The sequence below is a fragment of the Phasianus colchicus genome, chromosome 1 (genome assembly GCF_987193195.1).
Source record: "Phasianus colchicus chromosome 1, bPhaCol1.hap1.1, whole genome shotgun sequence".
In the NCBI taxonomy this organism is placed as follows: Eukaryota; Metazoa; Chordata; class Aves; order Galliformes; family Phasianidae; genus Phasianus; species Phasianus colchicus.
This window is the reverse complement of record NC_143436.1, coordinates 135,555,449-135,570,084: the sequence shown is the minus strand read 5'-3', so window position 1 is coordinate 135,570,084 and position 14,636 is coordinate 135,555,449. Positions and strand designations below refer to the sequence as shown.

General features: G+C 37.0%; 1 long non-coding RNA gene across 1 annotated transcript; it reads left to right on the top strand.

Annotated features, from left to right (window-relative positions):
* The first annotated feature begins 4,550 nt into the window (after positions 1-4,550).
* LOC149920051 (uncharacterized) lies at positions 4,551-14,406 on the top strand. The gene is made up of 3 exons (XR_016464296.1): positions 4,551-4,625; positions 13,071-13,110; positions 14,340-14,406. It is a non-coding gene; the product is annotated as an uncharacterized LOC149920051 (long non-coding RNA).
* The last annotated feature ends 230 nt before the right edge of the window (positions 14,407-14,636 follow it).

The window sequence follows — 14,636 nt, the reverse complement described above, 5'->3', positions numbered from 1 at the left end:
TTATTTTGTAGGAGCTTGCATTACAGTTCACTTACTCACTCTCCATATAAAACAATGTTGGAGCTTCTTTATTATTATTTTTTAAATATACAGCATCTTAAAAAAATACAGGGCATACCTGTATGTTTGGTGTCTGTTTACATTTTCTGTAATGTAGTCATTAAGCACACAACGTAGACTTAAAGGATGTCAAAACTGACAACCACACTATGATTGATGATGCTGTGCTAGACTAATTCTTACCAGGTGTGGTGTGATGTGAATTCAAATGTAGCTCGGGGTTCTTATTTGTATTAGCAAAGTTGTGCTTTGTCAAAGTTCTGTGACTTCTTAACCCACTAAATCCATCTTCTAATCCAAGTTTTTCTTTGCCTTATTGCTGTATACAATATTTTTCTTCTCCTCTCTCACTAAAGCAATCCTTACATCTTCGTCTCTACTCAGGGTTTCTTAAGACATCCAGTTCATGTAAATTCGAGAAAATACCAAGTCTGATGAGGTTATGTTAATTAAGTGTAAAATCTACATAAAGGCTTCCTAAGTGACTTGAGCTAGGGTAGGCAAAATTATGTAGGGTGAAATTCACTCCATCAGCATAAAGCATAAACAGGAGAGCTTTATATGGATAAGGAGTAAAATCCATGATCTTCTACCAGAAAAAAAGGCTGTAGCACAGACTTCTTTGGTCCCTATACACATTGTCTCCACTGCCATTCCTCATCACTTGCTGGGGACAGGGGTGTGGTAGCATCAAGTTATTACCTCATGTTAAGGGTGAGTGGGAAATACTGGGTACTTCCACTTCTGAACAACAGGCAGCTCTTTATATCATGGGAGTGCTTGAGCTAAACTTTTAGGTTTGTTTTTTTTTTTTTTTCTATTTAATCATTTATTTATTTCATTTCTCTCTCCCATCCTCCTCCTTTTGACTTTGTCCTCACTGATTACAGTGTCATCATCTGGACTTTTGGCTCACAAAGTATCCAGTAACTTAGCCAGCTGAGAGCTGTACTGGCCTGGGGGTGAGCAAAAGAGATGCTTTTTTTTTGTTTCCTTGTTGGGTGATCGATCGTGTTTGATTTTATTAATCTTGATTTTATTTCTATTTCTTAACAAAGATAATCAACTTTAAAAATAGTTCTGAGACACTAGGAAACACATACAGTGCAGAAGAGTTCAATTTATTCCAACATTCAAATAACCGCAAATCCTAAGCAAAGTGATTCAACACATCATAGCAAGTCACAACGAATGTTGCACTGTTAATTTCTGGAAGCACTTATAACCCCCCACCTCCACCTTCCCCTTTCCCTCCCCAAACACTGTTTCACTCAAGTCAGATTTTAAACGAGTGTTTTATCATGCAATTAGCCATTGATTTGAATGAGATTTTGCATGGGTAAAGACTGGGGAATTAATCTGAGATGTGATCTTAGAGGAAAACTCAGCCCCTTCTTTTAATGATGCAGAGTCACTATACAGGAAAGTTGTTATACTATTAACAACAACACTGAAGGAAGAAGGGCCAGCATGTGGGACAGTAACATGTGATGTATCAGTCTGCAAGGGACCAACAGCTACTGGTAGCAGAAAAGCCAAAGTGGGGGGGAAGAAATGTTTGGGAGTATCACCAAGATTGTTCGGCTATCTCCTCCATTATTACTGTGAAATAGCTCCCCAGTACCTCTCTGTTGAAAATCACAGTTAAGGCAGAGGCGAGGGCATAAGAATGAATTTTTGTTCCATTGGCAAATGATGTAGTTGCCTTATTTCCTAAAATATTACAGAAAATTATGATTTCAGTTTGTCAGTCCTAGTAACAAGCATTGATGGCAGGGTAAGAATCTCATTTAAAGCACGGAAACAAAAAATGAAACGAAACAAACAAAAAACTACTTTCTCATATTTATATAATCTTAAGCATTGACTATGTAGACTTAAAAATATCTGGAGGCCAAAGGAGGCTATAGTGACCCCTGCAGGCAATTTAGTAACCTGTAGGAAAAGAATTAGGAAAACTAACATTTTAGCATATTAAATCATAATTTAACATTACTTTTTTTTTTTTTTCTTCTTGTGGAAGCTTCCTAAACATTTCTAGTATTTGGGAACTTGCAGATGAAATTTGACAAGTAGGGTAGAAATTTTGATGAAAGAGTAACAGGGAAACAGGAAACGGACAGATTTTCATCAAAGTTGAGCTTAGCATCAATTTGTTGATACAGTCTGTGCCCCCAAAGCACATTACAGTTTTTGCAGCCGTGAAATAGATGTAAGGAGCAAACCCTACATTTGCAGCCCAGACAAAAAAGAGGAGCCTTGTTACATAGGTAGCTGCATTTCTTTCTGAATCGTTACAATGGGAATTAGAATTTCACCTTTATGTCCGGTTAGAAAAGTAGGAGAAAAACAATAGAAAGGGTGCTGTGTCAGCACCCGCTTCATTGCAAACAGATCAAAGTATACCAAGTGCATAGGTTTCTTATTTGATATTTGCAGTTAGCTTTATTTGATACGTATAAAGTATTCTCACATAAAAATATGAGGACCAAAGGACTACTGATGTTACTAAGAAGACTGTTTTCACTGATTTGAGATGAAATGTTGCCCAGTGCTGGAGCCATATGGGGTGGATTACACAGCGCATGACTAAATAAGGAAATTTATCATGAGCAGCCTCATGACTGGGTGGAACTCAGACTACTCTTGGAGGCCTTATTAGCTTTCACAGATCACTCATTGCCTTTTTCTTTATGCTACTTGCTCTTTACCTAACTTAGATCACTGGCATTGCATTTGTTTCTTCTTGCTGGAGTCCTTGGCTTGTATTGTGTTCTGGCTAGATCACTTCTGGCTGGGAAATTTTCTCCACCCTGAGTTGGTGTTAGTGGTGGAAATCTGCTTTAAGCAGATTTTCTAGGAGGCTTGTCTAGGTGGGATTATGTATTTATATTGATGATTATTTATTGCATCTGTATTTCAGCCTTAACTTAAAATACTAAGTGCTGATCTGCTTTCTGGCCATTGTTTTGGCAGCTGTAGAGAGCACGTCCTGACAGATTTGTGAAGGGATGAACTACTCAGGTATTGCTTCTCCTAGTAACAACAGTACAGCCTCTGCTTTGACAGACCCACTGTGTTACTCACTGCTTTATACCTGAATCAGTAGATTATTTCACTGATCAGAAATTGGGTTTAGCAAAACAAAAATTAAAGCAGAAGAAAGAAATTTTGGAGATCTATGCTAATGTGTTTCTATTTGCAAATCATAGAAGGTGTTTTTGAAGCAACTTTCCTCATGCTGTCCATATCTGTATTCATGTTACTTAAACATATGTTTAGCACTCATGGTCAGGTTACTGGTTTTTAAACAGTTACTAGCTGAGCAATGTAATACCCTTCAAACGTAAATAGAATGTGAAGTAAAGATATTTAAGGTAGGCTTTTTCCACTTTGAGCTTCTCTGAGACATATTTTCTCTCCTTTGTTGAAGGCTGAGAGTTTACAAAATTACCATGTTTGAACTGAAGCATGGTAGCTCTATTTGCCATACAGTAGCTTTGATTAAATGTCTGACACCTAAACAGATTTTTGTAATATGTTATGATTTTATCTTTCTTGGTAAGTAAATCTGGAACATTTTTGTTTATCTCTGTTTCTATAGCAAGCAAGAAAGAAAAGCAAGAAGTCCCAGGCTACCTTCTACCCAGAAGAATAACAGAAGTGGAAGAAAGGTTGAGTGTAGCAGAAATGACACAGGAATGGATTTCAGCAGAGAGCACGAAAGAAGAATTACTTCTGAACGTAATATGCTGTCCAAAAAAAGCAGAACTGATAGCTGCCAAGATCATTGTGGACCTAAAATGCTAGCAGTGGTCAAAGCAAATTAAAATTTATTAAGGGACCCTCATGTATAATTTTACCACAGCAGGATTATACTACCAGCTCTGCAAAGGGAGATTTAGTCAAGTAATTCTCATTAAGGGGCAAAACCCCTCTGACTTCTGCAGGTACTTTGCCTGATTAAGCACTGAAGAACCAGGCCCTAAGGTTTGCACAGCTGAGCTCTAACCTGTCTGCCTTTATGTGAGCAACAGCTTCATATATCAGCTCCAGCTCATGCAGAGTAGTCTTACCAGGCACTCTAATCCTAAGGGGAAACATTTCATTGCAATGCACAGCAATTTGCATTCTTTCACAAAACTCTGCTATTACATTATCCATTTTTCTCTTGATTAAAAGAGATCAAGAAGTGCACACTCTCACACTACACATGCAGGCTTTCCATACAGGAGGCCTGGAATCTACATTCAAATTCAGACTGGAGGAGATCTGGCAACTTTTAGCTCTTTATGGATTTATGCTGTTCTAATAACAGTCACAAATTACTGATAATTATCAAGGAGGGAAGTTACTGTGGTGGGGTTTTGTTGTTGAGTTTCTAAAACATTCAAGTATATCAAGACATTTTGGAAGTATCCAGTGCCAAGGAGTTCTTAAGCACCACAAGCCCTGTGAGCTTGTGCAGATGCTTTTGATTTTGCTCACTGCAGGTCAACCTCTGTGAGTTACTGTCTGGAGCAGATGGAACTGAAGCTCGGTTGGCACAAAGGAAACTACAGAAGGTAGGCACAAATTTATCCGAGTGTTTTGAGGTTTAAGTCCTACAATTAGGGTTTAGGTTATACAGTCCATTCTAACACCTTCTTCCTAGGAATGTTCTGGGAAAATAACCAAGGACATAATCAAAAAGGACATTTATGATCCATGCAACAGCACAAACTGTTGCATCCCCTCCACCTGTAAGCACTAAGAAGATCAGAGCACATAGAACAAAAATCAATCCCTGTTCATCAATGATCTTTTACAGGAATTTGTATTTGTCTGTACAGTGGTCCATGACTAAAATGTGGCAATTCTTTGCCTATGAAGAAACAGGGCAATAAGTAGAGGAAAAGGCAGGCAGGTACTGTGTCAAGGAGTACCTAGAAAAAGTTTGATTGTGCAATATAAAATTCTCCTGTATGCAAAATAAAATACTTCTACCTAAGAAGCTGAACATCTCAACAAATTTGCAAGGTAAGCAAACCACCTGTTATTCTCAGAATTAGCTGTTTTGTAGATTAGATTATTCAAATCTAATCTGATTTTTTGGGGGGGCTAAAATTTATCTTCCTCAGAGAGAAATCTGGCTTCCTCTCCAAATGTTATCATACTAGCTTCGGCCTTGGGGGCTTTTAATAGAAGTTCTTATACATGCACACAAAAGAAAAAAAGGGAAAACCTTAAATGAATTTATCATTTCTTGTCCCCTACTATTCAACCAGTGAGAATTTTTAGGTATTTACTCAAATGAGGTACACAAGTTAATGATACTCATCCAGGCAAGGTTTACTACATGAATCTTTCTGGAGACTGGTAGCTTTAACGTATTCAGATGGACTATTAAATAAGGGGATTTTTTACCTTTGTGATCTATGTTTTGTTTGGTTTGTTGTGGAGTTTGGCTTATTTTTGTTTTGTTTGTTGGTTTGTTTTTCATTTCTTTTGTTGTTGTTGTTGTTTTTTCATTTTGTACTGCCATCTGAGGAGAAACTAACAGGCCTTTTTGATCCATAACTAGTTGTGCAGTCAAATGAAGTTAATAGTTGTAACAGGTATGATATATTCTTAAGGACAATATCCAAGTTGGATATCAAAGTAAATTTGATTACGTAGCTATTCATTATGTTATTGGAGGAATGAGAATCCATCCCTGCCTGTTCTGGTATTTCAGTTAAAGGTTTCTAAAGTCAATCCTTTAATTTATGAATAGAAGTTACATAATAGTACATGATGTATAGCAGAACTAGAAAAAGGTGAAATGATTTAGGATAGCACAGGAACCTGATTTTTCAAGAACCAAAAGATATGAAAGGAAGTCTCAGGCATACCAGGTCTGTAGTTCAGGAAAAGCTGCTGGGTCTTGAACCTCACTTACCTTGTATCTGTTTAAAGAACAGTATGCTGCCACAGAATGGTATAATCAGTGGACTTACTTCTATCATTGCAGTGTCCTCACTCCTCTTTGGACAGATAGGATTTTCCCTGAACTGTAATACTTTCTAAAATTGCAGGAGCCAAAGACTTACAATTATAAAACTCAGGCAAGAGCTTCCTAGTCCCACAGTACTATATTGCATTATACATTGTATGACTGTCACTCAAAACAGAAACAATTACTTCCAGATGCACCTTGTATTTCAGTTGCAGGTCAGCAGGCTTGAATTGTGGTAAACTTGTCACCTTAAAATCATTTGCAAAATTTAATATAAACTACATCCACCCATAGTGTAAACAAGCTGGAAATGATAAGCAGTTTGTAATATTTCACTGAACAACAAATATTAAGAAATAAATATTTTCTTGGAATGTTAGGAGAATACGCGATCTATGTTTTCAATCTTAATTTCAGTTTCTGATGAGATGAATCAAACATTCACATCCCAGCTGCTTCTGAATGTTCTAAGTGGAATTTCTTGGAGCAGCATGAGCAGGTGGTGTTCCTACACAGCTCCAAATAAAGTTTATACGTGCTGGGGATGCTGGCTGCCTTACATACAAACATGGATTCAGATGACTGTATTTTCCTTAATGCACGTATTTGGTCATTTTAGCATGAGGCTGAGTGGCCTTCCCAGGGACAAAGCAACAAGTATAGCAATGTTGCCTGGTGCCCTTCTTTTTGCTAAGCTGAAGGCCACAGTTTTCTGTGTCTGAACCATAGCTGTATGCATGCTAAGGAGTGGATTGTTTTATTCGTTTTGCATGCTTTTTGTACTCTGGTGAAAAGAGTGGGGTATACAATGCAGGCCAGAAATTTATGGAAGCTGTCTGAGGCTACCAGGCCTGCTGGGTTACACTAGAAAAGCACGCTGTGTGGGGCTGCAGAGGAATAAGCTAAATTAGACACAGCTCAAACCTGGCTTCTGTGCAGAGGCAAAATGCTAATGTGCCCTAGCTGGTAGACCAATCCCATGTATCCCTAGCTGGAAATTGTTTTGTGTGCTTTTTATTGGAGCCCAAGTTAAAATTGACTGGCATGAAGTGCAGAGAGTAGGGATTCCACATTCTAGAGACACATCCAATCAAAGTGCTCACAAAGACTTCACCTTTAGCAAGATAACCTATTCTTTGCCCTTCCTAAGCTCTTCTTTGAGAACCCAATCTCCTGTAATTAGAGATACACAGCTACTTAAATACCTGCTCTGAACTGCACCTTAGAGGACACTGTCATTTCTGACTGTAGGGGAATTTACGCAGCTCAGTTTCGCAGGGTTCAAGTCAGCTTTTGTGACTAACCATTCTGTGTGCTCCATATTGACTTGGATTTTCATCTTATTTTAACCAACTCAACAGCAGAGCACAGATTTGTCATGCTGTTGTAGGCAATTTTGGTTTTCTCAAGTCTGTTATTTCAAGACTGTTTAAGACTCCACCAGATGGCTACCATCCATGCCAACACTCAAGGGAGCACAAAAGGACATAAGAAAGCTAACTGTTGCCCCTTATATCTACCAAAAGCACAGCATTCTTTCATGCTGAAGACCCAGATTGAATCAACAGGAAAAAATTCACTTTGAGCTGGAAGTCTCAGACTGGAGGAATTTTGTTCTGGCTAGTTGTATCACTGTCCATTCTCTCTGCTTTATAAAAGTGACATAAAAAAAAAAGTTTAATTCAGTCAAATATGTGGCTTCTAATCCACAGTGTGAAATATCTAAACTAATATGTATTTTAACATGGCAAGTTGCTTCATGGTCCCTGTGGATAAAGTCAACACTTCACTCCTGACTTAAAAAATGTTATTGGACTGCCAGAACCCAAAGCAGGAGTTTCTTCTCCAGTAGTCTCTTGTTCTACCTTTTAGTGTGTTTTTCAATGCTACTATTTGACAATGGGGCTAGACGATTCATAACCTGAAGAAACAGAACCAAATAGTTGCTTTGAGTGGTTACAGCTAAGATGTCCCATCACAGTTAGATTGCCCAGATTAATGTGCACTTGCTCATCAATGCTGAATATGTTCAGGGAATGCAAAATAGTTCTAATAACAGTGAACCTTTAAAAAGTTCATATGCACAAATTACCTTCTACTTTACATTTATAAGACATTGTTTTTCACATTTTGTTTTAGTGCCACAGCCCCTTCTAGTCTGAGTTACCTCTCATTGTGCTAAACTTTCTTAGATGGCATTTATTGAGAGATTCTAACACTGTTAAAAGACAGTTTATGACTAAGTTTCTTACCTCAGTAGATTTGAGCCTGTTCAGGATGTTTAAAACTGTGAGTAACGTGAGTATCCTTAGAGGGAGAAATGGTTAATAATAAAGTTAGAAATGTTTGAAAAGAACCTCTGAGAAAGATGAACTAATAGTAAAGACTAAAATAAGATTGGGGAACTGTATATTCTGGAGATATGTAATTAAAATGAGTGTATGAGAACTTAAATATTAAAAATCCAAAATATGGACTCAAGTCCTCAGTGGATGCACCTGGACAACCAAGGAGAAACACAAGATAGCTTTCTCCTCTTTTGCTCCTAGGCTATGCTATAGATTTCTTAAAGTTTTCCTAATTCTCATAGAAGGAGAATCATGGAAAAAGATATTCTAGCTTGTTTACAAAAACAAGGTAATTAGATAAAAGAGTATATTTGCTCTCTCCAGCTACCTAAAAGAAGATTGTGGCGAGCTGGGAGTTGGCCTCCTCTCCCACATAAGTGGTGATAGGACATGAGGGAATGGCCTCAAATTGTGCCAGGGGAGATTCAGGTTTGACCTTAGGAAAAATTTCTTCTCCAAAAGAGTGGTTAGGTGGCAGAATGGGCTGCCAAGGGAAGTGGTTGAGTAATCATCTCTTCTTCAGTATTCAAGAGACATGTTAATGATGTACTAAGGGACATAGTATAGTGGGGAAATATTGGTGGTAGGTGGTCAGATGGACTGCATGATCTTGGAGGTCTTTTCCAACCTTGGTGATTCTCTGATTTTGTGATTCTATGATTGTATATAAAAGACTATATTTTATACATAATTCATCAAGTGTGTATATGTGTCCATCTATTCACATATCTCTTCAAGGGGGTACTCAAAACCACAAGTACATTGAAAAAAACATTATTCCCTTCGAAGCACCATGATTATTTTATTAAAAGTGAAAGTTAATGGGACCTGATCATAAAATGGTCCTTTTTCTTTAGTGAGAGGTAACAGCTTTCAGGAATGGTTATCTGTAGATGCTAGTCTGTCCTGCTTTTTATCAGAAGGCTTTGAAACATTCGAGGTTAGACTTCTATCTCCTGATCTATAGTCTTCAGCCAAGGTTTTTGCTGTGTGAAATCACTTGATTTCTGCCATTTGAGGATACAACCAATCTGACTAAATGAGCTTTATACACAGAGAAACCTAACCCCTACGTTTTCATAGGAGATTTGTTCTAAGACCTAATCAAATTCTATCAGACTAGCTCCTCGGGAGTCGACAATTGCAATAAGAAAGAGTATCTGTTGCAACCTTTTACTCCTTTTTTTTTATTTCCCAGGATAGGAAGGGACTTGAACTTTTAAGTTTGTTCTGTGCAAAACAATAAAATGCCATGTTAAAATATGTTTGCAGCCTCTCTGACCAGAGGAATTGAAAAAACTGTTGGGATTGTCTTTACTGACTATGCACTGAATGTCAAGACCGACTGGAACAGATGCCTTAAGGCAATTACACCAGCTCATATCAAAAACATGTGAATAGCTTATGATACAGGATAAAAAAAAAAGCTATTCAAGATATTCCAGATAAGCGGATATGTCACAGAAATAATCAAATTCTTATATATAATTCTACACAAAATAGTTTGTTAAAAAAAGGAAGATTGTTGTTTTATCATGGACATGCATCCTCCACTGTGTTTTGCTGGTAACGGGCAAATTAAACATGACTGTAAAGGTCTACTCTATTTTCTTTTTTCATCAGAAACTAGAAATATTTTCTTTCACTAGTGTCTAGAAGATCCAAAACACCTCTCTGCAGTCAGCATTCAGGAGACACACAACATATGGTTGCAGAAAACTGGCAACTGAACAGTTTCACATTCTCCAAGTAGGCATTTATTGAAGATGCTCAGAGGACTATCAACACAGCAAATACTCCTTTCTGTTGATGTACTTTTTTACTGTAGTGACCTAAATAATCTTCTGATAATGAAGGCATTTTAGTCACATACCTTATTTATTCAAAATCAAGTGTTCAGTAAGCTTTCTTTAAATTACTGCATATAATAGGAAAACTGAAGAAGATACATGTATCAGTAAGTATGAATGCAGGCTTCTTATTTTTCAAATCATTTCTGTATGTTCCATTCCTATGACACAGTACATTTTTGCCTTCAGTCTAGTACTTGAGGTCATTCTAGGTGTCCATTTCTTATTAAAACATGCACAGAAAAAAGAAAAAAAAAAAAAAAAGTATATATTATTTCTTGCTTCATAAATTGAATTTTTAAAAATATTTTTAGGGAAAAAAATACAAAGCAAAAATTAAACAGAGCATTAGCCACATCAGTTACTGTCTGAATTTACCAGTTTCTGTCTGCCTCTTCCCCAGTAAACAAAGTAGACATTAGTAGAAAGTAGACATTAAGTATTTTGACTCCTTCCTACTAATTTCTGCTGAGTTTGTTACCTACACTGTTTCAAATATGGCTTTTCACTACTGGACTAGAACACAGAACTCCCCTGCTCTCTTTTTTTTTTTTTTTTTTGTGTGTGTGTGTGTGTGTGTGTGTGTGTGACTTTGTTCCAATAAAACAGAAAGACTTACCCTAAAACAAGGTGGGAATATGAGAAGTGCCTGTATGGACTTTCTATCCCTATCCTAGGCATAAGGCTAAGTAGTCATTCAGACAAAAATATGACCAGGTGAAAATCAGACTACCCTTTCACTGAAGTAAATAGATTGTAACATATATGATCTTATGTATGAGAGCACTAGTGGAATGAGATCAAGAGAAAACTAGTGATGAAAAATACTCTGGTTCTGTAGATTCAAAATCTTCAAAACAGGGCATCTTTAGCCTTCCAGCAGAGACACTGAAACTGACTTCAGAAAGACACCTCTCAGTATTTTTTTTTTTTTTTTTACTTTTTTTTTAAGTGATTTTCCTTCCATCTTCACTTTTCAGGGGAGAAGAAAAGGCAGATTTTCTGCTAAAAGTTCAGTGTAGTTTTGTGGATAAATTTATTAATGTTGCACAGAAGGGCAACAATAAAGGTGTGCTATCATAAACAATCCCCCCTGTAATCACGGGGCAGAAAAAAATATCCATGAAAGGAAAAGAGGAAAAAATATACTGCTACAGTGCTAACAGATCTCTCATACATGAGTATTACATTACATTGCATTGGAAACCAAGGCAAAAAATGAGTACATTTATAAAATCTATAAAGAAATAACATTAGAAAACTGGAAATTTTCAGTTCAGTTCACTTCTGGTGCGATCTATTTTGAGCCTACTGATATTCAATGTTTTTATGAATGTCTGGAATTACTACTTAAAAATTACCAAATGACACAAAAATATCATGTTGCATTGTAGGTGTATGATAATGCAAATATCATAGAATCATACAATGGCCTGATTGAAAATGACCATAACGATCATCTAGTTTCAACCCCAATGACACGGGCAGGGTCACCAACCACTAGACCAGGCTGCCCAGAGCATCTAGCCTGGCCTTGAATGCCTCCAGGGATGGGGCATCCACAGCCTCCTTGGGCAACCTGTTCCAGTGTGTCACCACCCTCTGCGTGAAAAACTTCCTCCTAATATCTAACCTAAACCTCCCCTGTCTCACTTTAAGAACATTCCCCCTTATTCTATCGCTATCTACCCATGTAAACAGTCATTCCCCCTTATATGCTCTCTTCAAGTACTGGAAGGCCGCAACGAGGTCTCCCCAGAGCCTTCTCTTCTCCAAGCAAGTAGTAATCGCTTAAAATAACATGCTGCAAAGAAGGCCCATTTGAATAACCTAACATTGTAACTTAAAACGGCCTGCTGCAAGCCCAGACTTCCAAAACAAGGTTCCCACTCCATGCTGCGAGTGAGAACTTCCAAATAGACACTCCAGTGCAAACTAGAGATTCTGAGAGATGTTTGGGCCCTGTACTTTCATTTCCATTTCAAAAAAGGGTGTTGTAAAACTGACGAGGATTCAAAACTGAAATGACCCAAGACCTGGAAAACCTACCTTATGGTAAAAAGTGGTAGATCTGTGCTGTTATTTTTTTACATTAAAAGGTTAAGAAATGAGATGACAACAGTTTGGAAGTACCTGCATTATTTCTTGTAATATACGCTTAATCTAGTGGGAAAAAAAAAAAAAAGTACAGTATATAGGATCTGAAGTTATACATACAGGAACTGAAAATAATTCTGATTTTTAAGAGCAAATGAAATTAACCTTTGGAATGGATGTGGAGGTTTCTCTGTGAACTTCTAGAATAAAAGTATATATTGTCATTTGTATTTTAAAATAAAGCATATTGTCTCAAATTGTAAAGAAATAGTAGATTAATTTAAATAATATGTTGTTTGTAATGACATTGGATATCTTTAAGGAGATAATGACATTGTAACATAAGGTATGGATTTGATGAACAATTAAGTGGAAGCACTGCTTTTTTATTTGGGTGAATCAGAAGGTATGAGTTAGCATCAGACTCATACTATCAGTTCAGACTGGTGTTAATTTTGATTTCAGTCCAGAGTTGAAAACACAACCTGCCTTGTACAGTGAAGATAGAAATATTTCATCCATAAGAGACTGAATGTGAATCAAGATTCTTGTGCTCTAGTATGAGTTAGGTCTATTGGTCATTTTCATGAACATGTATGGTAATGCTCCAGCAGTTCCAGATTTTCTTCTCTCAGCAGTTACACTAGCCAATAACCAAGTAGCTGGGAAAAAATTCAAATTGTTTCGCTCAGTGTATTGGTATCCAAATGTGAATATCTCTGTGTTTGACCCTTGCAGGTCCCTGAGATGCTCCAAGACTGTTAAGTCTACCAAGCAGGTATGTTTGCTCAGTGCCCGTAAACATTTATTCTTCATCTTGGACTGGAAGCATACAGGAGGCCACGTAGTCAGAGCCTAAATGCTAATCAGTCCTTGCTGACGTTACCTATCAGTTTGTCTCCTCAGAGTCTTCTTCAACATTATTCAATTTTCAGTAGCCCATGCTGCAAGCTGAGCTGGACTAATTAATCTGGAAAATGAACAGATTTGATCAAACCTGAATGTTTAGCAAGTCTAAACTGACTGTTATATTGGCGATACAGTAAGAAGAAATTACAGACTCCAAAAGCTGAGACAAAAAAATTCTTAGGAGCTGTGCAACTTGCTTTTAAAGATTTACAAAATATAAAAGTGTTTTAATTTTCAGAAAGTTAGGGTAAAATCTGAGACAGTCCAATTACCGTAGAAAGCATAGTTTCATCCTTCCCATTTGGAGTGCTAAAAGAGTGACTAGATATAACTGCTTATTTATAAGTATTGCAGTTGTATTGGAACAACTGATATAAAAACACGTTATCCCACGCTCCCACTTTTCCCACTATTTGCCAATTTGTAATTACAGTATGTAAATACACAGCAGAAAGGATCTTTGGTTAATCAAATTGATTTAATTGCTGAATCCACACAGATGAATGTGAACAGAATCTTCTCTTTTCTCATTTTTGTTGGCAAAACAGAGCCACACAAATGATAAAGATTCCACCAGAAATGGGAACAGGATTTGAATAAATCTTTGAATAACTTTTACTGAAAAACTGCTAGAACACCTGTAGTCAGATTCAAAAGGACTTTCACAAGGAAAATCCTCATAATTTTATTGTTGTAGGTTATGGTGTACACCGGAGACACTGAACTAATTACCCCTTTGTGGATTATCAATGCATATATGTCTATTTTTTATGGAAATCTGGCATTGCTTTTCATTTTTTGAATTGTACTATTAAAAGGGAAGCTACAGTAACATATCAGAAATGTTGCTAAGACTTCATCAGATATGATTATTCATTTATAGTCTGAATATAAAACTCTCATAATAGTTATGAATGTTATTGTTAATACCACATTTAGCTCTAGTCATTGGAATAGTAACATTATCTTGATTGCTTTTGGCAGGTAAGTGAATCATATAATCTAAAGAAAGCAAGCTTGAAGATGTCCTTGACAAAATAGTGGGCTGTTAAAATTTGATGGCTTCATGAGCTTGTAAAAAATATATGCAACTTTCAGAGTTTGGGACCTGCATTGGATGCATTCATGCAGTAGCACCCAGGAGATTGCCAGTTTCATAGGCCAGGTCAGAACTTTTCCCATGTCTCTGTATGAAGGTAAGACATATTCCTGTAATCTCCTTTGTGAACCCTGGTTTCTGTGCAAAGAACACTTGAGTGTGCACTCTTGTAGATGTGCTAGTCTGAAGGATTTGAGTATCAGAGTCACAGAGTGTGCTCTGCTATGCATCAGAAGTGGAGCCTCAGAGCAGCATCTGTTAGTGATATTTGGGATAAAATAAAATCAAGCCATTTT